This window comes from Onychostoma macrolepis, chromosome 20 (assembly GCF_012432095.1).
Source record: "Onychostoma macrolepis isolate SWU-2019 chromosome 20, ASM1243209v1, whole genome shotgun sequence".
Classification (NCBI taxonomy): domain Eukaryota; kingdom Metazoa; phylum Chordata; class Actinopteri; order Cypriniformes; family Cyprinidae; genus Onychostoma; species Onychostoma macrolepis.
The window spans coordinates 4,449,188-4,473,259 of record NC_081174.1 but is presented as its reverse complement, the minus strand read 5'-3'; the positions used below and the strand labels follow the sequence as shown (position 1 = coordinate 4,473,259).

Sequence of the window (24,072 nt, the reverse complement as noted above, 5' to 3'; positions counted from 1 at the left end):
TTGCAACTATTTTGCTGATCAATGCAAGATTCTTCCTTGAGGCCATAACTGCACACTCACTGGTTCTTAATGGTGGAGCAAACCATTCCTGGGCCTTGATATAACTGCTGTCACCTGTAAATGGAAACTTTCAGAGTTTTTGTTAGTGATATCAAGCATGCTCATTTGCTCATCCGGATAGTTATCCTTCTTGGTGTGACCTGTGGAAGTTTCATGTGGGTTGAGGGCTGTCCAGGCCCCATTTTTGAGCTCTCAGAACTCCATTGCTGTTAATAAAATGAGTATACTATTTTCTATAATATGATGTTCTGAGAACAGTGCTGTGGAGAAGAGATATTAAGTGAGGAAGTAATAAAGAACATTAAAAATAATAAGTGCGCACTAAATAAAACGATAGAGACGAGAGATAATTAAGAAATGAATAAATAAAAATCATTATTAAAGATTTTATGAATACTATGTGATTCACTTTTCCAAAACACATTTCTAAGTATTTAGTTGAAATTATACAACATAGCAGAACTCTTTAAAGGACAAAAATCGCTCTAAATGACACTTTTCCCACATCTCTCTGTTCGATGGGTGCGTACATTGAGACACATTCCAGTTGGATAACTTTGGAAAACAGGCTCACACTTTTCCAAAACACATTTCTAAATAATTAGTTGAAATTGTACAACATAGCAGAACTCTTTAAAGGACAAAAATCGCTCTAAATGACACTTTTCCCACATCTCTCTGTTCGATGGGTGCGTACATTGAGACACATTCTAGTTGGATAACTTTGGAAAACAGGCTCACACTTTTCCAAAACACATTTCTAAATAATTAGTTGAAATTGTACAACATAGCAGAACTCTTTAAAGGACAAGTATTTGCTCTAAATGTACATTTCTAACATCTCTCTGTTCGATGGGTTTCTTCTTAGAGACAACTGGCAGTTTAATAACTTTTGAAAAGAGGCTCACACCATTACAAAACAAGTTGCAAAATATTCATTTGACTCTAAAGAACATACTACAAGTCTTTAATGTAGTAATATTTATTGTAGATTTAAAATTTTTAACATCACTGTATTCTATGGATTTCTTACCTTCCATCCAAAAACATTACATTATCTAAATGTATTTATTACTGTAATGCCTGAAAATAGTAACTTCTTTAATTAATGGATTTATTTATAGAGGAATTATTTGCTTTAAAAGAACTCTGAAACCATTATGAGCAAAGTGTAATACAGAAATGTTGCAATTGTACCATTTAGAGCAAATACTTGTACTTTAAAGACTTCTGATATGTTGAAAAGGGTCAGCTAAATATTTAGAAACTTGTTTTGTAACGTTGTGTGCCCCCTTGGAAAGCTATTGAACTGGAAGTTGTGTCAAAGGAGAACCCCATAGAAAACAGTGATGGTAGAAATTAAAAATGGTCTGTTATGTCTTTCTCTAAACTTACTGAATATACTACTGCTAAGCTTTAAACCTCAAATGAACTTGGCTATGTTTGAATGACATGGCGCTGTCCACATATGTGGTGCTGAAGGTCCATCCACAATCCTACCTGCAAATTAAAGTTTCAATAACTTTTCGCTACCCAAGTTAACACCAAACCACTTTGATGTTATTATGCACACTCCAAAGAACACACTACACCATGGGGATTGGCATATTTATTGCATTTAGTTGACTGTGAAATGCAGCTATACAGCTCAAATCTTATACGGTGGAACAAACAGCTCCAAAGGTTGTTCAAAGTACACTGTTGCTGCAGTCTGGTAAAGTTTTCCTGGCCAGAAAAAAATATATATATTTTTAGCATTCTTGCATCCTAATTAGGAAATAAACATTTTAGGCCTTGTCAGCATTTTGTAGATAATAAATAAAAAGTGAACTATCAAAATATCAAATGTCACATTTATTTCTCCCTCACAAATGCAAGTGTGTTTTTAAAAACTACATTCACATAAAGGGCCAGCAGAAGACAACGAGCACCACAACAATATGAAACATAAACAGAATACTAAAAAAAAAAAATGTATTTCCATGACATATCAAATAGGCAATACACATTTCTCAGAATCAGAATCAGAAAGAGCTTTATTGCCAAGTATTCTTGCTCATACAAGGAATTTGATTTAGTGTCACAGGCTTCCAGCAGAGAGAACACACAGACAATAAAAAATAGGATGAGAATAAAAATACACACATACACTATCCTCCAAAAGTTTGGAAACACCCCTGGCAAAGTGTGGTTTTGGATGACATCAGAATAAATCCTTATAATTTTTTGTTGGTGCAAATACTGTACATTAAAGTAACTTGACATTATCATTGAAGACCAGCAATAATAATTTTCATTTTGATTACATAATAATGGCAATATATACATATCAAAGTCAGACATGCCCCTTTCCCAGCTGTGATGCCTGGTTACTGGTTTAAACTTGGCCCAGGTTTTCAGCTGCTAATGGTGGATATTTTGATGAATCGAAAATTTAATTATTTTCTATGTATAAACTGTTTATGTAATAAAATATGTTTTCATAGTTTGCGTTGTCCCTTATCAGTGCAAAACAATTTTCTTACAATTGAAACACACTTTCAGCATCAGCTCCTCTAACTAAATAGCTTACAAACACACATCACAAATCCATGCTTGTTCTTCTGGTAGCAGTGTTGAGGCACTGAACATGAAACTACCTCTGGCATAATTCACATTGAATCTGGAAGGGAAATAGGACATGTTGTTAGATGTATTAAGAAAGTGTTGGAATTATTAAATGTAGTTGTGAAAACAGTCAACAGGCAGAAATGGCGTAGTGAATACCCAGATGCATTGCTCCTCTGTTTGGGCTCTTTCTTTTTCTCCACACACAGAGCAGTACTCCTCTCTTCACACTGCAATCATTTGAATGTAGATAGGATTATAATTCATCTCTCTGTGTCTGACATGGAATTATACTGTTCTTTCAAAGTACTTTATACCTGATGCCAGCAAAATTTAATTGGCCACATTTTTCCTGTAGTGGCACATCATCTCCTTATATTAATGCTGTCAGGAATTTTTGGGAACTCTTCCACCACCGGTTTCGCCATCTAGAAGGACAGCAATGAAAATTAATAGGCACAGTATCATATGGGAAAAGGTGAAGACAGTGTTTATGTAAACCACTTTCCCCCTCCATTTACCAGCATCACAAAGACACCACAGCTGGAACCATCCTCCTGAAATGAATGTTGGATTGTGCCAGGTTTCCACTTGGTACTCACCAAGTCCTCTCTTCCATACTTGTTTTTTCTCATTTGGAAAAATTTTCTGTTTTTGGAAAAATGCAGTGTGTGTGTTTATTGTGGTTTTAAGCAACACCAACTATGGTAATTTACCATCATTAATGTTGTGGAGCTAAAGAAGCCAAATTACTTTTTAAAACAAACTGTCCTACCAAAGGTATTTGCAGGCTTTTTTGGCTTCTTTCATTTAATTTGTACCACTTTGAGGGTCAAGTATTAAAAATGGTGTCAGTGTAAGCATGTAGTCACTAAAATGGAGAAAAGGAAACAAATAAATTATAACTACAAAAGTCAATCAAATGTCGCTGAAAAGATCAAACATTTCTATATGGGCATGTCCATGTTTACATGTACTAGCTTAACATTTGTATTTGCAGTCTTTTTACTTACCGCAAACCTCTAGTGTATGTTGTTGATATTTACGAAAGTGATGAGCCCATCATATTGCTCAAAGTTGACCTGTTTATCAGAAATATGCATAATCATGTCTGTGTACTGTACATGTAAAAATTAAGAATCATAAGGAGCTGCTCTCACTTTTCGCAATCTTTGCCATGCCATCTGCTCCCTTGTGCTATTTAAAATGACACCTGTGGTGTAATGGTTTTGCTGGTAGATATTTGCACCCTTCATATTAAGTACAGCTCTTAAATAGCACTCAATAGTCTACAAATAATACAGCATTTTGAATCAAACGTCAATTTGAATCAAAATACTTGAATATATTGAGGACAGCATTTACAAATACAAATATAATTGTACAATTATGCATTCAGATTTTTGTTTTGATATGTATTCCTCTCCAAATAATCATTCATGTGGCCTCAGTGTTTGGAATTCCTTGGGATGTAACAGGTACTCCAGATTCTGGCTAGGAGACTTATCAACTCTGTAGGTGGCTTCTTCCATAGCATGTCGACCTATAATTACATGCAGTTCATACAGTAAATAATAGTGTACCTTAATATATGCAATAAATAAATAGTTTTCATTTTTGTATAATGATTTCATTACCTCTTCCTCTACATTGAGTACCTTTGCAGGAAGCTGACATGCACCAAAACTTGAACATTTCTTGCTCTGTGTCACATACTTGTGGATCCTTTTTTGGGGGGAACAGGTTTTTTTTTTTTTTGTGGAACAGAAAATCATTTGGAATTGGTGTATGGGAAATGTTTGTTCTTCTTCATACAAGTTTCTTGAGACTGATCAAGGTTCATAGGTGGCTCAGTTGTCATTTGCACTGTGTGTTCATTCGTTCACTGCTGTGTGTGTGCAATTTGGATGGGTTAATTGCAGAACACAAATTCCGAGTATGGGTAACCATACTTGGCCACGTCACGTCACGTCACGTCACTTTCACTTAAAATTTTTGGGAGGGGAGGGGCTGAGAGCCGTGGGAGCCACCAAGCCTCACGTTCATGGTTCTCAGTCCCACCCCATGCATTACAATGATAATTATATATTTAATAATCTTTAATTTAATTCAATAATTTCTCATTAATTCTCAGGACACTGCTCCACTGATCATGTGCTGGTTACCCCACTGCACACCTCAGATCACTTCCTGCTCACTCTTAACCTCAACATGGTTCCTGACACAACACATACCCCTCCACATGTCATCTTTCGATGTAAACTAGGCTCACATTCACCCTCCAGGCTCTCTGTTTTACTTTCATCTTCGCTTCCTCGCTCTAAACAGTTAGCATCTCTTACTCAAACTGTCAAACACATCTTACCAACAAACATACACTCTTTCACATCCTTCTCTCCACTCTCTGAGTCAGAAGTCTCTAAACTCATCCTTCCTAAATCATCCTACTACTTGTCCACTTGATTCTATTTCATCTCATCATATTTCAACTCATTCACACTGGTGTTTTTCCCTCAGCATTTAGACAGGCTCGTATAATCCCACTACTTAAGAAACCCACTCTTAACCCAACTCTTTTAAAGAACTCTTTTCCCTTCTTCCTTTCATAGCAAAAACTCTTGAACGAGTTGTGTTCAACCAAGTCTCTGCCTTTCTCACACAGAACAACCTCCTCGACAGCAACCAGTCTGGTTTCAGAAGTGGACATTAAACCGAGACTGCCTTGCTCTCAGTTGTTGAAGCCCTAAGACTGGCAAGAGCGGTTTCCAAATCTCCATTACTTAACTAGCTGGATCTGTCCACTTCTTTTGATATGGTCAACCACCAGATCCTCCTGTCAACCCTATTGGCAAAGGGCATCTCAGGAACCGCACTCCAGTGGTTTGACAATTAGCTCTCAGACAGGTCCTTCAAGGTATCTTTGGGGGGTGAGGTGTCCAAGTCGTAACATCTAGCTGCTGGGGTGCCTCAGGGCTCAGTTCTTGGACCACTTATATTCTCTGTCTACATGGAATCACTGTATACATTTTGTCATTCAGAAACATGGCTTTTCATATCACTGCTATGCTGATGACACTCAACTCTACCTCTCATTCCATCCTGATGATCTAATGATAGCTGCTTGCATCTCAGCTTGTCTAACAGACATTTCTTGCTGGATGAAGGACCATCACTTTCAACTCAACCTTGCCAAGACAGAACAGCTTGTGGTTCCATCAAACCAACCACTTCATCACAATTTCACCATCCAGTTAGACACATCAACCATCACTCCTTCAAAAACAGCCAGAAACCTTGGAGTTGTGATTGATGTGATTGAAGATCAGGCTCTTTCTTTTGGAACATGCAACACAACTCCTTGTTCAGGCTCTTGTTCTGTCCAGGCTGGACTATTGCAATGCTCTCTTGGCAGGTCTTCCAGACAGTTCTATTAAACCTGTACAATTAATCCAGAACATGGCAGCAAGATTAATTTTTAATGAGCCGAAAAAAACGCATTTCACGTCTCTGTTCATCAATTTGCACTGGCAGCCAATAGCTGCTCACATACAATTCAAGACATTGATGTTTGCCTACAAAACCACCACTTGGCACCCCTTTACCTAAATTCACTACTTCAGACTTACGTACCCTCTAGAAGCTTGCGTTCTGCAAGTGAACGACACGTTATTGTGCCATCCCAAAGAGGCACTAAATCACTTTCACAGACTTGTACATTAACTGTTCCCTCCTGGTGGAATGACCTGCCCAACTCAATTTAAGCAGCTGAGTCCTTAGCCATCTTCAAGAATCGGCTAAAAACACATCTCGTCCATCTATATTTGACCCTCTAACTCTAACACACTCTATTCCAAATCTATCTATCTATCTATCTATCTATCTATATATATATATGTATGTATATAAAAAAACACACACCTTGTTATGTGTATTAATTTACAGCGATTATCGTCCATTTGATTGCATAGACACTATTTAAACTAAACTGAGCTAGACAATGACATCTCTGAATTCAGTAATGAAATGCCTTTAACTGAAAATTGAGTATTTAATCTTATCATTATACATTACTGACACTCTGTCCTCCAATTTGATACTGTTAAGTGCTTTGACACAATCTGTATTGTTAAAAGCGCTATATAAATAAAGGTGATTTGACTTGACGTGTACTGCGTTAGGCTAACCACGATTTGTCATAGCACTTGCATTTTATTGTTCTTTTGTTGGTTTTGATTATTTCTATTGTCATCACTTGTAAATTGCTTTGGATAAAAGTGTTTGCTAAATGATTAAACATAAACATTGTGTTCACAATGATCTTTTGTTTTTTGTTGTTAATTACATTTACATTTACATTTATGCATTTAGCAGACGCTTTTATCCAAAGCGACTTACATTGCATTCAAGTTACAGTTTTTTTACATTTTATCAGCTCTTGCTTTCCCTGGGAAACAGGGAAACAGGGAAATAATTATCAACAGCATATACTAACGTGATAATCAAAAATGTTCTCACTATACATGTAAATAATCAAACAACATAAACCACACACAATCTTAAAGTTTTGCTGTCCATCCTGAACCTAACCACAGGCTCTACTCTTCACGACAACGGTAACACTACAAAACCAACATAACAGAAACTTCTGTAAATCCTGAAACTGGGAAGTGGATTTCTAGTTCCCAGCATGCTTTGCATAGGGCTAGATCAGGAGTGTAAATCTGTAAATTAAGTACTGCTTAATGTGTTTTTTAGTAAAGGGAAAGACTTTTTAAAGTTTGTTGTTCAGCTATTTTTGACATTTAAAAGAGTTTTTGTTTATGCCGATTTTTGAGGTTACCATTATTGTGAAGTGTAGGCCTTGTGGTTAGGCTATGGCTACATGAGCTAAAACTGTTGTTCTCAATGACTTGACAATCTTTTTTGCTTTGTTTTAGCTCATTTGCAGGCTGAAAAAGATTGATGTGAGCGCAAGTGATATGTTGGATGTTTGTTCTTATGAGTAAAACTAAAGTACATCAATTTAAAGCCAATCACATGTCTTATATGGTCAGCATTTCTATTCTTCCCGATTATATAACACTTATGTGCTTATAGTAGCTACTGATAATCTAAGCACAAACTCCACTCTTCACCACAATGGTTAAAAAACATATATATGTTAAATGTTTAAAATAAGTAAACTTTAAGTTCCAACAGGTTTCTCCATTTTCATAAAAATGCAGAAAACTCACAACTCTGCAAGGGCACCAGTCTGAACATCAACAGCACTGGGTGGATCTATATGAGTGAATTGTGTTGAGAACATTCACAGAATATGTGAAATGAAACTGATGTGATCTCATTAAATTAGCATGATTTTTACTCATCAGTACAATTAACTAAATTTAAGTTCAAATAAATCAGTTCAACTGTATGGAAATAAGTGTCATAATTTCATGAATGTTTCAGCTGTTCTGGTATTTTTGACACAACTCCTCCTGTGGCATCAAGATAGAAAGACACAGGAGACCTACTTTGCAAATGATGCAAGAGAATGCTGATGACATACTCTGTGTACAAATGATCAATGAACAGATTCATACTGAAAAGTTGTATGTAGCCTGGTATTTTGAAGTATTTTGTGGCACATTCCTTGATTACTGTCTGCATTAACTATATTTATATCATGATGTCAGAGTGAATGGAATCCCTTTTCCTCATTTCTGAGCCTATTACTTTGAACTCTTTTTTATTGAGACATTGTGTCATGTTCCCAGCCAAGAGTTGCTTGTTTGGTGTTGAGTGTGCTGTAAAAATGTTAACTGGGTTCATGCGTTAGGGTCTTTGTTATTTTTCCTCTTTTTAGGTTGGTTACTGGCCTAGCCTTTTTCTCTGAAAGTTTGTGTTGTATATCTCCATTTTGTTGGACTAACATGTTTACATCTTGGCCCAGTGCAGCAGGATTATTTTGGATTGTGAAACAGGGTCATTATGTGTCAACTCAACCAGAGGTCCCCAGTTCAAATTTTTGATTTTGCTAATATTTTTTTCTGAAGAAAGACAGACATGTATAGTGATGAAAACCAAAATATTAAATATCATGGATGAATATTTACTAAGTAATCCACTATTTTGTAGAGGGGATCAAAATGGCCATTTTCACCTGAGATTCAGAGCCAAATTACAGGGGGTAAAAATGGCTTCAGAAAAATGCAGCATCATAATGTAATTTTTACACCGAGATTGGTAGGCATGTTAGTAAAATCTGTTCACTTTAGCAATCTTTTTTGCATTATGTGCCAATGGTGACCATTCAAAACTGGGGAAACAGCACTTTTCAAGTTTTTTTCTCCAAAGTTTGCATGCCTGTAACTCAAGAAGTATAAAGATGTCTTGATGCCCTTTTACATATTGGGTCTTAACAAACATTCCGTTTGACATCTCCATTTTTAAGGCCCTATATACACTCAAAAAAATGATTTGGTCTAAATTGACATTTTATGTAATTCAATTGCATAACAATTTTCCATCCATTTAGATTACATAGTTTTAACATAAACAAATCAATAAACTTAATATGATTCCTCCGTCTCCTCTCCACCAGTCTCCGTTTCCTCTCCACCAGTAAGCTGGTGTGTGGTGGGCGTTCTGGCGCACTATGGCTGCCGTCGCATCATCCAGGTGGATGCTACACACTGGTGATGGATGAGGAGACCCCCCCCCCACACTGTAAAGCGCTTTAAGTGCCTAGAAAAGCGCTATATAAATGTAAGGAAGTAATTAATTAATTCATATCCATCAGTCATACGTGAATGAAACAGGTAAGATTTATGTAATAATTCACAGCAAAGTCCCCACACTGCTCAGTGTTCATGTGTTTCCACACTACAGAGTGTTCAAGTAGAATTGAAGCAGTGCTGGAGTTAAGAAGATAATTATGTGATGATTGATCATTAATGATGAACAGCTGCTGTTATCAAGAAGAATCACCAAAGAAAAGAGAAACACAAGAACTACAACTGACTTCAGCCACAGTCGAAGATGAAATCAACTGAAATAAAAAAAGACTCGCAAGATCTGATTAAACAACTCCACATACAGCATCAGATTGACCAGATTCACTTTATTTCTGTCAGACTTCTAGAGAAGCTCTTATTGAGAATTAACAGAGGTTTAGATGCTTTATTGTTTTGTTTGAAATCACCATCAAAGAGACCAGTGTTTCCTTTTGTTGGGCTCTGGGCTCTTGACTCTTGACATGTTGGTGTTAATATTACACTGGTTGCTTTAACTGTGTGTTTATATAAAACACACTTAGCTCAGCCAGCAAAGCTGAAGAAGAAAAAGAGTTGTTGGCAAATGATCCCCTGATCCAACATCTGATTGTATGGATGTAGTACTGGTTTAGATTTTTTATATAGCTTCAGATCTAGTAGTCTTGTAAAATCAGATAATTTAAATAATTTACAAATCACTTTGTGCACAAAAAGTTTCCATCGGTAACAATGCAAAGACCACAGACATCAAGAATCAGCGTATGAATCTCAACAATGGTGACAGTCATCAAAATGCTTCATGTTGCAATGCATGCTGGGTACCAGCATAGTACAAGACTCTCCCATGTATCCCAGCATGCATTGCAGCATGAATAAACAACGCAGCTGAATTGTCTGATTATTTTCTTTTATTCTTACTATTTTATTTTACGTATGCTGTTATAGTTGTGACTTTTAGTAGCTTGTTTTGTGATGTTCAGAGTTTCATCTGAATAGTTTCTTGACTGTCACCATTGTTGAGATTCATACACTGATTCTTGATGTCTGTGGTCTTTGTAATGCTACAGATGAAAACTTTATGTGCACAAAGTGATTTGTACATTATTCAAATGATCTGATATTTGCAATACTGCAGGAAGCTACGAAAATATCTAAAACAGTATAATGTCTATATAATCAGAAATTGGACTTGAAATGAGATCAGTGGATCATCTACCCACAACTCTTTTTCACTTGGCTTCACTGGTTAAGCTAAGTGTGTTTTAAATGATCCCACAATTAAAGCAACCAGTGTAATATTAACACCAAAATGTCAAGGGTCAAGAGCCCAATAAAAGGAAACACTGGTCTCTTTGATGGTGATTTCAAACAAAACAATAACGCATCTAGTTCTTGTGTTTCTCTTTCCTTCTGTGATTCTTCTTGATAACAGCAGCTGTTCATCATTAATGATCAATCATCACATAATTATCTTCTTAACTCCAGCACTGCTTCAATTCTACTTGAACACTCTGTAGTGTGGAAACACATGAACACTGAGCAGTGTGGGGACTTTACTGTAAATTATTACATAAATCTTACCTGTTTCATTCACGTATGACTGATGCATATGACTCACAGTAAGTTTATTGATTTGTTTATGTTAAAACTATGTAATCTAAATGTATGGAAAATTGTTATGCAATTGAATTACATAAAATGTAAATTTAGACCGAATCATTTTTTTGAGTGTAGTTCGGTTCCAGAGATATTGGAATTTTAATATGGCTTCAGATGTAAATTGTTAAAATGTACATATTTTCAGTGGTCAAAAACCAAATGTGAGTCAATTTGCAAAAATATGATTTTCTTTTGAAATCTTCATTTTCAAGGCCCTACATTATTCAATCACAGAGATATGGGGACCTCAATCAGGTTCCATTTTCAGATTGTTGAATATTACATTTCAGCACTTGAAAACCAAATGTTGGTCATGGTCACTTTGTATACAGCTGATACTTAATGTATTTTAAAGCAGAATGTCTGAAGAATAAGTAATGTTGAAACTAGGAATGCATCTTGTTTCCCTCTATCAAAATAATTGTATAGGACATACCTGTTTGAGTGTCATAAATATCCCAATATCCCTGTATGGTTTAATCCTACACCTTGGTGCAGCTCCATGCCCAAATTGTTGTGTCCTACCCATTTTCACACCAAATGTGGTTTTGTACTTATCTAGTTATCATTGCTGACAATGCAAATAATAACAACAGTAACCTAGTGTTTAGGAATGTGCAGTGTGACATGATCAGGATTAATTGTTGACTCTAGATAAAGTATGAACAGTGTGAAATGTACAATAAGATTACACAGGATCCCCTTTAGCACTATAACTATGCTCAAATTATATAACAATAAAAAAGAAAAATAAATTCTAATAATTAATCCAGGTTAGGCAAATCTTGGTTTATTGATGTGAATGCAATGTGTAGTAAAAGCAACCACTTTTCCCTATGAGGTGTGGGATTTGATTCAAACATGTTGAACTCTTTGTTAGCTTCAGAAGCTGTTAAAATGAACAAAATCCCTTCTTCCAAATATCCCTGAAACTGATTCAAATCTTATGAATAGACTACTGAGAGAAAGATAATGTCCCTCAACTCCAATTTCAGTGCATTTTTAACACTCCAACAGGTATGTTCTGTGCATATTGTTTTGATAGAGGAAAACAAGATGCTATCCTAGTATGCCTAGTAACATTACTTATTCTTCAGACATTCTGCTTTAAATACAATAAGTATCAGCTCTATACAAAGTGACCAACATCTGCTTTTCATCCACTAAAATAGGGAATATTTAACAATCTGAAAATTGAGCCTCATTGAGGTCCCCATATCTCTGGGACTGAACAATGTAGGGCCTTGAAAATGAAGATTCCAAAAGAAAAGTTTATTAGGAACTAGAATCTAAAATCATATTGCGATATCTTTAATACTTCTTGAGTTATAGGCATGCAAACTTTAGAAAAAGAACATTCATGGCACTCGGACAGGTATGTTCAATGCAGTTGCTTTGACAGAAGTAAACAAGATACATCTCTAGTTTCAACATTATTTGTTCTTCAGACATTCCTCTTTAAAAGAAAAGCATCATCGTATTTTTGCAAATTGACCCACATTTGTTGTTTTTTTTTACCACTGGAAATATGTACATTTTAACAATTTACTCTTGGAGCCATATTTAAATTCCAATATCTCTGGAACCGAACCATATAAGGCCTTAAAATGAAGATGCCAAAGGAACATTTGTTAAGACCCAATATCTAAAAGGGCATTAAGACATCTTTCTACTTTGAGTTACAGGCTTGCAGACTTTGGAGAAAAAAACTTAATAATTCACATAATTCAACAAAAATTGCTAAAGTCAACATATTTTACTAACAGACCTACCAATCTCTGTGTAAAATTACATTATGATGCTGCCATTTTCTGAAGCCATTTTACCCTGTAATTTGGCTCTGAATCTCAGCTGAAAATTGCCATTTTGAAATTTGGTTGATTTGACACGGAATGACCCAATAGTATTTGGCTGGGCAAAGGGAATGTGCACACTGCTTTCATTTGTAAATATGGAAGATTTTTGACATGTTGATATTTAAATGAGAGAGTACAACATAGATATTCTTTTCTTTTTAAAGCGGTCAGACACATGGTCTGTCCAAGGTTGTCTTGATTTTGAGGACCCTTCTTGTGGCCTAATCTTATCTCACATTTTTTCGACATAGGGTTATTTATTTATTTCACCTCTAAACATCATCTCCAAACATTTAGTCCAGGCTCTCCCTCCTGTACTTTCATGGCCTCAGGTGTATGCTTGAGACACTCTGAGTCAATGTCCGGCTCCTGGTATATAGGTTTTGAGTCAGAGTCTGTCTCTCTTTCCAAAATATCTGTGTTGCTAGATTGAGTACCCACACCTTGACAATTAAGATCTAGCCCTAGATGCCAGATCCCATCAGAAAATAACAGTTTGTCCGGTAACAGCAGAGCTGTCGATACCCAAACCCTGTTTACAGCAAGTCTTGTCTGGTAACCAAAAATACCCAAAACGACTGTTAACAGTCTTCTGTCAGTCAAGAATTTGACCAAGGAATGCCAGAGAAGAGCGGAAGCAGGAGACAGTGATGATGGTAAAAGTAGCAGAGTTTATTGAACAATCTTAGTTGCGTTTGTCTCAATGCTCAGACTTTGTCTGATGAGCACAAATTCAACAAGTAGTATTATACCAAACTGATTCACAACAACATCCCATTAACATTGAGTTTCCATAAACATTCCCTGCTATCTCTTATTCATACAGACAAAACAGTTCATTAAACCCCACAATCCTAAAATTGAACAATAATGGAATTGCATAAGCAAGAAAAACAAAAATAAATATGAAATATAGAAGCATAATAAAATTAATAAGTAAATAAATGAATAAATGTTAAAAGACTTAATGATTTAAATTATAAATGATAAAAATAATCAAATGCTAAATTATATAAATGTGTAATGACTAATGATTATATGAATAAATGATTATAAATGAATAAATGAACAGTTTGCATTTGAGGATCCTCAGAACCTTTAGTGCCATACTGGGTTTCCACATCTGTCACTTCTGCAGCTGTTGTAGATCAGTTTAATCAATTACTAAAATTTCAAACACATTTAGATTCACCCTTCTGTTATGTCATACAGTGCCTTGCGAAAGTTTTCAAACCCCTTTATTTTTTTTTGTTTTGTCACATTTTATGTTGCAACCAAAAAAAAATCCACATCAATCTACTACATACACCATAATGGCAAAGCAAAAACAGAACCGTCACAACTTTGTAAATTTATAAAAAATAAAACACTGAAATAAGTACATTGCATAAGTATTCATACCCTTAACTCAGTACTAAGCACCTTTAGAGCCTCAAGTCTTTTTTGTTTGATGCGACAAGCTTTGATCATCATCATCTGGCAATTATCTGCCATTCTCTCACCTGTTCACCTCTTAAGCTCTGTCAGGCTGGATTGGGGCAGATGCACATTTTCAGGTTTCTCCAGAAATATTTGATTGGGTTCAAGCCCAGGCTGTGGTTGGGCCACTCAATGGACATTCACAGAGGTGTCTATAAGCCACTCTTGCTGTGCTTAGGGTCATTGTCCTGTTGGAAGGTGAACCTTCTGCCCAGTCTGAGGTTGTGAATGCTCTGGACTGGGTTTTCATTAAGGTTATCTCAATATTTTGCTGCATTGAGCTTTTCTTCTTCTCTGACGAGTCCCTCAGTCCATGCCGCTGAAAAACAGCCCCACAGCATGAGACTGCTACCAGCACACTTTACTTTTGGCATGCTACTCTGCAGGTGATGATCAGAGCTGGTTTCCTTCAAACATGATGCTTAGAATTCAGGTTAATCAGACCAGAGAATCTTGTTTCTCACAGTCTGAGGGTCCTTTAGGTGCTTTTTTGCAAATTCCAAGTGTGTTTTCATGTGTCTTCACTGAGGAGAGGATTGAGTCTGGCCACACTGCCATAAAGCCCAGATCGGTGGGGTGTTGCAGTGATGTTTGTCCTTCTGTAGGTTTCTCCCATCTGCATATGATCATGGAGCTCGACTAGAGTGACTATCAGGTTGTTGATCACCACTCTAACCAAAGCCCTTCTCCATCAGTTGCTCAGTTTGTCCAGGAGGCCAGTTCTAGGAAGAGTCCTGGTTGTTCCAAATGTCTTCCATTATGGATAATGGAGGCTACACACTTCTGTGAAACTTCAATGCAGCAGAATTTTTTTTCTGAACTCTTCCCCAGATGTGTGGTTTGATGCAATCCTGTCTCTGAGCTATACAGGCATTTTTAGTTTTAGTTTTTTTTACTTCAGGGCTTGGTCTTTGCTCTAATATGCATTATCAGCTGTTAGACCTTTTATTAAGACATGTATGCCTTTCCAAATCATTCCCATTCAATTGAATTTGCCACAGGTTAACTTCACTCAAAGTGTGGTAACATTTACAAGCAAAATGAATACTCCTAAGCTAAATTTCAACTGTCCCAGATAAGGGTATGAATACACATGCAATGGAATCATTTAAGTTTTTTATCTTTAATAAATTTGCAAAGATGTTAAAAACCGGTTATTTACTTTGTCGTAATGGTGTATATAGTGTAGATTGATGTGCGGAAAAAAGTAATTTAAAGCAGTTTAACATAAGGCTATAACATAACAAAAAGTGAAAAAAATGAAGGGGTTTGAATTCTTTCACAAGGCACTGTATACACACACACACACACACACACACACACACACACACAAACATATATGGCTGTGGCCAAGTGCAATGGATTCTATTTACACTAAGTGAAAATAGCAGTATATGTTAATGATATGCTATTTACACTATGTTAAAGTAGCAGGATTTTCTGCTATTTATACTACTTATTGCAAATAGTAGCAATTATCTGCACTTCAGTATTGTAGTACATTATAAAACAATATGCAATAACGTATTGAGTGTAAATTATAATTCTAATTTAAATTATTAAACGGATGCAACCTCATTGGGATAATAAAGCCCTCCCTACACCTACCCTAACCAATACTTTATCTTCAACTTTTTGATTATTTCCTTCATTTTTATTGAAGCTAAATACCTTTCCGATACGATATGAGATTTGAAAAGGGAGAAAAAAAGTTTGGCAAAATGCGGTCTCGAACTCGAACTATTGATTATAAAACCTATTCAGCTCAGGATGCACAAATACACTAATGAAAATAAATGTATTGCAAAGTTCTTCAACAGGGAGTTTTGTTTTATATATATTGTATAACAAAACGGAGTGTCTATTCACACTAAGTGCAAATATCCCGTCTTATTGGCAGAAGCTATTTACACTAAATCTGCCCACCAAGGTGTGATTGGGATAGTCAATACTATAAACGACGTATATAAGAGTGTGTCTCCAATGGCGTATGTCATAAAATGCATGCTTTTTGACGTGATCGACCCGAGTTCGAGACCGTGTTTTGCCAAACTTTTTTTCTCCCTTTTCAAATCTCATATCGCATCGGAAAGGCATTTAGCTCATAGGAAAGCTAAGGCAATAATCAAAAAGTTGAAAATAAAGTATTGGTTAGGGTAGGTGTAGGGAGGGCTTTATTATCCCAATGAGGTTGCATCCATTTAATAATTTAAATTAGAATTATAATTTACACTCAATACGTTATTGCATACTGTTTTATAATGTACTAATACTGAAGTGCAGATAATTGCTACTATTTGCAATAAGTAGTATAAATAGCAGAAAATCTTGCTACTTTAACATAGTGTAAATAGCATATCATTAACATATACTGCTATTTTCACTTAGTGTAAATAGAATCCATTGCACTTGGCCACAGCCATATATGTTTGTGTGTGTGTGTGTGTGTGTGTGTATACAGTGCCTTGTGAAAGAATTCAAACCCCTTCATTTTTTTCACTTTTTGTTATGTTATAGCCTTATGTTAAACTGCTTTAAATTACTTTTTTCCGCACATCAATCTACACTATATACACCATTACAACAAAGTAAATAACCGGTTTTTAACATCTTTGCAAATTTATTAAAGATAAAAACTGAAATGATTCCATTGCATATGTATTCATACCCTTATCTGGGACAGTTGAAATTTAGCTTAGGAGTATTCATTTTGCTTGTAAATGTTACCACACTTTGAGTGAAGTTAACCTGTGGCAAATTCAATTGAATGGGAATGATTTGGAAAGGCATACATGTCTTAATAAAAGGTCTAACAGCTGAGAATGCATATTAGAGCAAAGACCAAGCCCTGAAGTAAAAAAAACTAAAACTAAAAATGCCTGTATAGCTCAGAGACAGGATTGCATCAAACCACACATCTGGGGAAGAGTTCAGAAAAAAAATTCTGCTGCATTGAAGTTTCACAGAAGTGTGTAGCCTCCATTATCCATAATGGAAGACATTTGGAACAACCAGGACTCTTCCTAGAACTGGCCTCCTGGACAAACTGAGCAACTGATGGAGAAGGGCTTTGGTTAGAGTGGTGATCAACAACCTGATAGTCACTCTAGTCGAGCTCCATGATCATATGCAGATGGGAGAAACCTACAGAAGGACAAACATCACTGCAACACCCCATCGATCTGGGCTTTATGGCAGTGTGGCCAGACTCAATCCTCTCCTCAGTGAAGACACATGAAAACACACTTGGAATTTGCAAAAAAGCACCTAAAGGACCCTCAGACTGTGAGAAACAAGATTCTCTGGTCTGATTAACCTGAATTCAAGCATCATGTTTGAAGGAAACCAGCTCTGATCATCACCTGCAGAGTACCATGCCAAAAGTAAAGTGTGCTGGTAGCAGTCTCATGCTGTGGGGCTGTTTTTCAGCGGCATGGACTGAGGGACTCGTCAGAGAAGAAGAAAAGCTCAATGCAGCAAAATATTGAGATAACCTTAATGAAAACCCAGTCCAGAGCATTCACAACCTCAGACTGGGCAGAAGGTTCACCTTCCAACAGGACAATGACCCTAAGCACAGCAAGAGTGGCTTATAGACAGCTCTGTGAATGTCCATTGAGTGGCCCAACCACAGCCTGGGCTTGAACCCAATCAAATATTTCTGGAGAAACCTGAAAATGTGCATCTGCCCCAATCCAGCCTGACAGAGCTTAAGAGGTGAACAGGTGAGAGAATGGCAGATAATTGCCAGATGATGATGATCAAAGCTTGTCGCATCAAACAAAAAAGACTTGAGGCTCTAAAGGTGCTTAGTACTGAGTTAAGGGTATGAATACTTATGCAATGTACTTATTTCAGTGTTTTATTTTTTATAAATTTACAAAGTTGTGACGGTTCTGTTTTTGCTTTGCCATTATGGTGTATGGAGTGTAGATTGATGTGGATTTTTTTTTTTTTTTAAAGCTGTTTAACATAAGGTTGCAACATAAAATGTGACAAAACAAAACAAAATGAAGGGGTTTGAATACTTTCGCAAGGCACTGTATGACATAACAGAAGGGTGAATCTAAATGTGTTTGAAATTTTAGTAATTGATTAAACTGATCTACAACAGCTGCAGAAGTGACAGATGTGGAAACCCAGTATGGCACTAAAGGTTCTGAGGATCCTCAAATGCAAACTGTTCATTTATTCATTTATAATCATTTATTCATATAATCATTAGTCATTACACATTTATATAATTTAGCATTTGATTATTTTTATCATTTATCATTTAAATCAAGTCTTTTAACATTTATTCATTTATTTACTTATTAATTTTATTATGCTTCTATATTTCATATTTATTTTTGTTTTTCTTGCTTATGCAATTCCATTATTGTTCAATTTTAGGATTGTGGGGTTTAATGAACTGTTTTGTCTGTATGAATAAGAGATAGCAGGGAATGTTTATGGAAACTCAATGTTAATGGGATGTTGTTGTGAATCAGTTTGGTATAATACTACTTGTTGAATTTGTGCTCATCAGACAAAGTCTGAGCATTGAGACAAACGCAACTAAGATTGTTCAATAAACTCTGCTACTTTTTACCATCATCACTTCGTCTCCTGCTTCCGCTCTTCTCTGGCATTCCTTGGTCAAATTCTTGACTGACAGAAGACTGTTAACAGTCGTTTTGGGTATTTTTGGGTACCAGACAAGACTTGCTGTAAACAGGGTTTGGGTATCGACAGCTCTGCCGACTAGTTGTTCTGTTACCGGACAAACTGTTATTTTCTGATGGGATCTGGCATCTGGCATCTAGGGCTGGATCTTAATTGTCAAGGTGTGGGTACTCAATCTAGCAACACAGATATTTTGGAAAGAGAGACAGACTCTGACTCAAAACCTATATACCAGGAGCCGGACATTGACTCAGAGTGTCTCAAGCATACACCTGAGGCCATGAAAGTACAGGAGGGAGAGCCTGGACTAAATGTTTGGAGATGATGTTTAGAGGTGAAATAAATAAATAACCCTATGTCGAAAAAAATGTGAGATAAGATTAGGCCACAAGAAGGGTCCTCAAAATCAAGACAACCTTGGACAGACCATGTGTCTGACCGCTTTAAAAAAGAAAAAGAATATCTATGTTGTACTCTCTCATTTAAATATCAACATGTCAAGGCTCCCTGGAGCAGAAAAAAATCTTCCATATTTACAAATGAAAGCAGTGTGCACATTCCCCTTTTGCCCAGCCAAATACTATTGGGTCATTCCGTGTCAAATCAACCAAATTTCAAAATGGCAATTTTCAGCTGAGATTCAGAGCCAAATTACAGGGGTAAAAATGGCAGCATCATAATGTAATGTTTACACAGAGATTGGTAGGTCTGTTAGTAAAATATGTTGACTTTAGCAATTTTTGTTGAATTATGTGAATTATTAAGTTTTTTTCTCCAAAGTCTGCAAGCCTGTAACTCAGAGTAGAAAGATGTCTTAATGCCCTTTTAGATATTGGGTCTTAACAAATGTTCCTTTTGGCATCTTCATTTTTAAGGCCTTATATGGTTCGGTTCCAGGGATATTGGAATTTAAATATGGCTCCAAGAGTAAATTGTCAAAATGTACATATTTCCAGTGGTAAAAAAAACAACAAATGTGGGTCAATTTGCAAAAATACGATGATACTTTTCTTTGTAAAGAGGAATGTCTGAAGAACAAATAATGTTGAAACTAGAGATGTATCTTGTTTACTTCTGTCAAAGCAACTGCATTGAACATACCTATCCGAGTGCCATGAATATTCTTTTTCTAAAGTTTGCATGCCTGTAACTCAATAAGTATTAAAGATATCGCAATATGATTTTAGATTCTAGTTCCTAATAAACTTTTCTTTGGGAATCTTCATTTTCAAGGCCCTACATTGTTCAGTCCCAGAGATATGGGGACCTCAATGAGGCTCCATTTTCAGATTGTTAAATATTCCCTATTTTAGTGGATGAAAAGCAGATGTTGGTCACTTTGTATACAGCTGATACTTATTGTATTTAAAGCAGAATGTCTGAAGAATAAGTAAGGTTACTAGGCATACTAGGATAGCATCTTGTTTTCCTCTATCAAAACAATATGCACAGAACATACCTGTTGGAGTGTTAAAAATGCACTGAAATTGGAGTTGAGGGACATTATCTTTCTCTCAGTAGTCTATTCATAAGATTTGAATCAGTTTCAGGGATATTTGGAAGAAGGGATTTTGTTCATTTTAACAGCTTCTGAAGCTAACAAAGAATTCAACATGTTTTAATCAAATCCCACACCTCATAGGGAAAAGTGGTTGCTTTTACCACACATTGCATTCACATCAATAAACCAAGATTTGCCTAACCTGGATTAATTATTAGAATTTATTTTTCTTTTTTATTGTTATATAATTTGAGCATAGTTATAGTGCTAAAGGGGATCCTGTGTAATCTTATTGTACATTTCACACTGTTCATACTTTATCTAGAGTTAACAATTAATCCTGATCATGTCACACTGCACATTCCTAAACACTAGGTTACTGTTATTATTTGCATTGTCAGCAATGATGACTAGATAAACACAAAACCACATTTGGTGTGAAATGGGTAGGACACAACAATTTGGACATGGAGCTGCACCAAGGTGTAGGATTAAACCATACAGGGATATTGGGATATTTATGACACTCAAACAGGTATGTCCTATACAATTATTTTGATAGAGGGAAACAAGACGCATTCCTAGTTTCAACATTACTTATTCTTCAGACATTCTGCTTTAAAATACATTAAGTATCAGCTGTATACAAAGTGACCATGACCAACATTTGGTTTTCAAGTGCTGAAATGTAATATTCAACAATCTGAAAATGGAGCCTCACTGAGGTCCCCATATCTCTGGGATTGAATAATGTAGGGCCTTGAAAATGAAGATTCCAAAAGAAAATCATATTTTTGCAAATTGACTCACATTTGGTTTTTGACCACTGAAAATATGTACATTTTAACAATTTACATCTGAAGCCATATTAAAATTCCAATATCTCTGGAACCGAACTATATAGGGCCTTAAAAATGGAGATGTCAAACGGAATGTTTGTTAAGACCCAATATGTAAAAGGGCATCAAGATATCTTTATACTTCTTGAGTTACAGGCATGCAAACTTTGGAGAAAAAAACTTGAAAAGTGCTGTTTCCCCAGTTTTGAATGGTCGCCATTGGCACATAATGCAAAAAAGATTGCTAAAGTGAACAGATTTTACTAACATGCCTACCAATCTCTGTGTAAAAATTACATTATGATGCTGCCATTTTTTTGAAGCCATTTTTACCCCCTGTAATTTGGCTCTGAATCTCAGGTGAAAATGGCCATTTTGACCCCCTCTACAAAATAGTGGATTACTTAGTAAATATTAATCCATGACATTTAATATTTTGGCTTTCATCACTATACATGTCTGTCTTTCTTCAGAAAAAAATATTAGCAAAATCAAAAATTCGAACTGGGGACCTCTGGTTGAGTTGACACATAATGACCCTGTTTCACAATCCAAAATAATCCTGCTGCACTGGGCCAAGATGTAAACATGTTAGTCCAACAAAATGGAGATATACAACACAAACTTTCAGAGAAAAAGGCTAGGCCAGTAACCAACCTAAAAAGAGGAAAAATAACAAAGAGCCTAACGCATGAACCCTGTCAACATTTTTACAGCTCACTCAACACCAAACGAGCAACTCTTGGCTGGGAACATGACACAATAGGTGCGTTTACATGGAGCACTGTAATTGGTTTAAAAGTCCAATCCGAATGAAAATGCTCCATATAAACACCTCAATCGGAATAAAAATGCCCAAACCGAATGAAATTGTAATCGGTTTGAGAGGGGTGGGATAAACCTTTCTATAAACCGAACAAAATTAAAATCCTGCCATGTAAACACTTTAAACCGATTACTTTGCGTCTACGTCATCATGTCCAGAGGTCGGGTCGTCAGAACGTGAACGTGAAGTCGGCAACGGTACATTCTGTGATTTGGGGACACCGACACTACAGTAGAGACTGGGTAATAGTGGAGGTATAAAGTTAAAATTTCCATTATACAGTTAAAAACACATTAGAAAGGAGAACGCTTGCTGTGTGACGGACTATCTGCTCTCATGTCCGGAGTGAAAAACAGATCTGAAATGAAGCGCAATTTTCTGCTTTTCAGCTTAGAAACAACACAGTGATGATAGTGAAAGTAGCTCAATGAAAATAAACAACTTGACCAAAAGTTGCCTTTGTCATTTGTATTTGTATAGATGACAGATTCATAATTTCCGATCTGCTTGAATTTATACGTGCTCACGCCATGAATGTTGTACGAAACACGATTGTGATAAAGCAATGCTCCTTTGATTCATTGTTCAGCAACTCTTGGTAAGAAATCGTGTATTTGTTCCATTTAAGTACAGTACAACTTTGTAGTGTCAGAGTACAATTAATCTCAGCTGCATTACAGAGGGACATATGATTTCTATGATCGCGTTCTGGTCATATGACTGAGCGCTCGAATGAACGCAAGGGATTCATATATTAACCGTTTATTCTAAGCAAGTGCAAACAGATATTAAAAATATTAACGTAAATATGGGCGTTTTTTCCTCTGGTGACTTGTTTTTGTTGCCACTGTAGGCTATTAGCATATCCTAAAATCGAAAGCACAGGCACATGTAAACACCATATCGGATTAGATAACGTCTCATGTAAACAGTTCATCGAATCTTTCAATCGGAATGATTTTAATCGGAATGACAAAAAAGTGTACATGTAAACGCACCTACTGTCTCAATAAAAAAAGAGTTAAAAGTAATAGGCTCAGAAATTAGGAAAAGGGATTCCATTCACTCTGACATCATGATATAAATATAGTTAATGCAGACAATAATCAAGGCATGTGCCACAAAATACCAGGCTACATACAACTTTTCAGTATGAATCTGTTCATTGATCATTTGTACACAGAGTATGTCATCAGCATTCTCTTGCATCATTTGCAAAGTAGGTCTCCTGTGTCTTTCTATCTTGATGCCACGGGAGGAGTTGTGTCAAAAACACCAGAACAGCTGAAGCATTAATGAAATTATGACACTTATTTCCATACAGTTGAACTGATTTATTTGAATTTAAATTTAGAAATAGAATTAGAGTAGAAATGCTGACCATATAAGTCATGTGATTGGCTTTAAATTGATGTATTTTAGTTATACTCATAAAAACAAACAGCCAACATAACACTTGCTCTCACATCAAACTTTTTCAGCCTGCAAATGAGCTAAAACAAACCAAAAAAGGTTATCAACTCATTGAGAACAACACTTTTAGCTCATGTAGCCATAGCCTAACCACAAGGCCTACACTTCACAATAATGGTAACCTCAAAAATCGGCATAAACAAAAACTCTTTTAAATGTCAAAAATAGCTGAACAACAAACTTTAAAAAGTCTTTCCCTTTACTAAAAAAACACATTAAGCAGTACTTAATTTACAGATTTACACTCCTGATCTAGCCCTATGCAAAGCATGCTGGAAACTAGAAATCCACTTCCCAGTTTCAGGATTTACAGAAGTTTCTGTTATGTTGGTTTTGTAGTGTTACC

The 24,072-nt window shown here is 36.0% G+C and overlaps 1 long non-coding RNA gene across 2 annotated transcripts; it reads right to left on the bottom strand.

The window, feature by feature from the left end:
• Positions 1-2,683: 2,683 nt before the first annotated feature.
• On the bottom strand, positions 2,684-4,463 carry LOC131527572 (uncharacterized). 2 transcript variants are annotated; one of them, XR_009267681.1, is made up of 7 exons: positions 4,305-4,463; positions 3,828-4,210; positions 3,681-3,749; positions 3,443-3,538; positions 3,189-3,315; positions 2,985-3,095; positions 2,684-2,897 (listed from the first exon to the last, which is right to left on the bottom strand). It is a non-coding gene; the product is annotated as an uncharacterized LOC131527572 (long non-coding RNA). The 2 variants fall into 2 exon arrangements; XR_009267680.1 differs by having other exon boundaries at positions 3,681-4,210.
• Positions 4,464-24,072: the final 19,609 nt, after the last annotated feature.